This window comes from Pteropus alecto, unplaced genomic scaffold (assembly GCF_000325575.1).
Source record: "Pteropus alecto unplaced genomic scaffold, ASM32557v1 scaffold74, whole genome shotgun sequence".
NCBI lineage: Eukaryota > Metazoa > Chordata > Mammalia > Chiroptera > Pteropodidae > Pteropus > Pteropus alecto.
The window spans coordinates 4,967,052-4,970,783 of record NW_006436291.1 but is presented as its reverse complement, the minus strand read 5'-3'; the positions used below and the strand labels follow the sequence as shown (position 1 = coordinate 4,970,783).

The 3,732-nt window shown below is 47.3% G+C and overlaps 1 pseudogene; it reads left to right on the top strand.

Moving 5' to 3' along the window:
- Window positions 1-1,729: 1,729 nt before the first annotated feature.
- Window positions 1,730-1,845, top strand: LOC112480513 (annotated as a pseudogene).
- The last annotated feature ends 1,887 nt before the right edge of the window (window positions 1,846-3,732 follow it).

The following is a 3,732-nucleotide window of genomic DNA, read 5'->3' as shown; positions in this document are numbered from 1 at the left end:
GACCTTGTCTGAGGTTCCTTTTCTGGGAGAACCCACGCTAAGACAGTCTCAGCAGTGGGTGTTCCACAGACGTGTTGAATGAGTGAGCACTTAGCTCATAGAGTCAGTGACAGGAGTCAATGAGATTAACTATGAAAACGTCTGGTTCAGATCCCGGCACACAGTAGGAGCTCAGTAAGTGGTGGCTGTGGCTGGTATAACTTCCTGTCTTACCTCTTTAGAGTGTCCCCTTTAGGAAATGTAAAAGCAGTGTGACAGGGATGGACCACGAACAAGGTGGCTTACAACAACAGGAATTTATTCTCTCACCGTCCTAGAGGCCAGAAATCTTAAATCGAGGTGTCGTCAGGGCCATGCTGCCTCTGAAGACTCTGGGGGACAATCCTTGCCTCTTTCAGCTTCCAGGGGCCACGCCATCCTTGGCGTCCCTTGGCTCGTAGATGCATCACTCCAATTTCCTCCTCGGTCTCCCCGTGTGTCTGTTATCTGTGTCTCTGTCCTCTGTTCTCTTAAGAACACCAGTCACGGGGGCAGGGCCACCGTAATCCAGTATGAACCCATCTTCACTTGGTTACATCTGTAAAGATCCCATTTCCAAATAAGCCCCATTCACAGGTGCCAGGATTCAGGACTTGACATTTGGGGGGACACCACTCTATCCACTGCAGATAGAGAATAGACTTCACTCAAAATAAATGCATAGCACTTGGGCCCAAGGCTTGATTTTCCCTGGACAAACCGGCAGAATGAGCAAGCTCAGGCCAAAGGATGATTTGCACCTCTGGGATCAGTTCACATGTCACCTTAAATGGCATTTTCACTTTTATGTCATTATGAGGAAGCCAGACTTCTTGGGTGAATTGTAGCCATGTTTTCACATGGCCTTTTTTAAGTGGGCTGAGAATTTAACTTCTGATACGGGCCATAATCCCAACTGGGCTTTTCCCATGTAGTTGTTTATAAATAGCCTCAGATGTTAATAATTAATACACGTAAAATATTTACGTACTTAATTAATGCCAGGCTCCTGTGCCAGGCACTAAATAGACAAAGAAAAACTGGGCACAGGCCCTGCCCTCGAAAAGTTCTTGGTGCGCCCTCAATGGGAACAAAAATTCACAAATTCGTACCACGCGCATTTACCAAATACCGACTACATGCAGCACAACTAGGTTCTGAGGCTCTGGCTCTCTCTGCGCCCGCGGTGCAAACGGGCTGCCCAGGGGATAGTTTCTAGGCAAAATATAAACACAGGAGACGCCGTGGAGGATTTCCGTCATGAGCTGAGACTGCAGACGGGGTTCTTTTCCTGACTTGGCCTTTTTTCTGACTGCATGCATGGTTTCGGATAGATCACACCCCTCTCTGGGCCTCCCTCTCCTCCCCTAGAAAAATGAGCCAATGAAATGAAATGATCGCTCAGGGCCGGTCAACTCTTATATCATCATTATGGTCAACTAGACATTTATTAAGCATTTGTCACGTGCCAGGAGCAGTGCTAAGTCTTTGCCATGCATTATTTGATCTCACAACCACCCTACGAGGTGTGGATTTTAATTCCTCCCATTTTACAGACTAAGTCCATTTCCACAGGTCGTAGAGAATTAACTGTTAGAGCAGGGGTTTAAACTCAAGGGGTCTGGACGTGGTTCCATAGTGTAGCAGTTAGCATATCTGCTTTACACGCAGAAGGTCCTGGGTTTGCGCCCCAGTGGAGCCGTGGTCCATGGTCTACAGCCATGCCACCCTGAATAAGCCTGATGTCTGATCTCGGAAGCTAAGTAGGGTCGGGCCTGATTAGTACTTGGATGGGAGTCCACCTAGGAAGACCAGGTGCTGTAGGCATAAAAAGTAAAATTAAAAAATAAAAGATTGTAAGCTAACAAGGTCCTTGCAATCTGTGAGATCAACCAAGGGTTGCCTCACCTTAAAAAAAAAAAAAAAGATCTGTTGGGGAGGCTAGTGGGACCAGCTAGTGCAAGTACTGAAGGCTGGCATGTGGGCTTGACTTGAAGGAGGTTGTGAGTCTTCAGCTGGCAGAGAAGAGCAGCGAACCCAGTGCCCACTTTCCTCTCGTGTCTTTCCCAGGCCGTGACTGCAGCCTGGTAAGCACAGAGCCTGCGGCTGTGTCCACCCTTCGGCGGAACGTCTTTCTCCTGAGCTTGTTTTTACCTAACGGACAGCATAGATCTCCTTCCCGGTAGCATCTCTTCCATGCTGGTTTCTAGGAAGGTCATAAGCAAATCTGAACTAACTCCGGCAACTAGAGAGTAGCTTACAGATGTATTTTATAAAGTCTCCCTACCCCAGCTTCGTCTCGCCTATATATTCTTATCTTCCTTTTATTTTGGGGTGGCCGATGTCTTCCATTTGCCCTCCAGATCTACTCGGCATCTTTCCCATCATGCTCTGTCTTGGTACCCATGTAGGCTACACCAAATGCTCGCTAGCCCATTGGCTTACAGTTGGGTTTGGCCAATGGAAAGCCAAAGTCAGCTAGAGGGAGGCGGGGAGGGGAGGTCACTGTATTTTTCCCCTGGTCTCCCCGCCTTCATCCTCCCTCCTCCACACCCTTCCCCCTACTAGGTTGCCTTGGGCGGACTCTGCCTTTCCACCAAAGTTCGTACTTTCCCCCTCTTTTGAAAACATTTATTAAGATATAATTCACATGCCATAAATTTCACTATTTGAAAGTACAGCACTTCAGCGGTTTATAGGACATTCACAGAACTGCGCAATGATCAGCACTATCTCATTCCAGAACTTTCTTATCACCCCGAAAAGAAACCTGGAAGCGTGAGCACTCACTCCTCACCCCTCCCTCCCCACTCGTCCACTTTCTGTGTCTGTGGATTCGCCTTTTCTGGACAATTCCTTTAAATGGAACCATACAGTCTGTGGCCTTTCGACTGGCTTCCTTCACTGTGCAGTTTTTCAGGGTTCATCCACATGGTACCGCGTGCCGGTACCTCATTGCTTTCAGGCTTCTGTCGACATTCCAGACCTCTCTCTTTCTGGGTTCTAGTAAATTCTTCCTTTTTTTGCCCGTTGGGCCTGAAGGTGTTAACAGCCTTGCAGCTGCCAGTCCCGATTGCTGCATTATTCCTTGGGGTTTCCCTGCACCCACATTTTTATAAATAAACCTTCCTCAAATTATCCTCTTTGGAATGTGCCTCGGTCTTCTTTTGGGACTCCAACTGACACCCAGTTTCCTTGCACGATGTTTATATTTTGTATGAATTTCCATAATATAGTTCACATACTTTTCGTGACGAGTTGAGACAGAAATAAAGACATAATAGGTTTGCTGACGACATGAAACTTGGTGGGTGGCTCATCCTTAGAGTTCTTGCCCGTTACTAAGTCCCTGAATGATTGCAAGAACTCTTGGGGGGCCTTACGCCCTCCACCCCTGCTGTTTCTGGAAATATCCGTCAGGGAAAGCCGGGTACTTGGCTGTGTTTTGGAAAGCTGCATTCACTTGGCTCAGGAGAATATGGATGGAACTCCGTGTGAATGGCTGGGCTGAAAAGTGGCCAGAACTTTTAAGTTCATATGAAGATATACTTGGGAAATGTGCAAAACCCTTATTTTAAAAGAGGGCTCCTTGGGAGAAATGTTAGAAGCCGACAGAGAGCCACTTTCTTGCTTTCATCTTGTCACCACTGGTGGCTGAGAACAGACTGTCCAGCCTCTGCCTACTCATGAGGATTCTCAAAAGACTTTTCAATA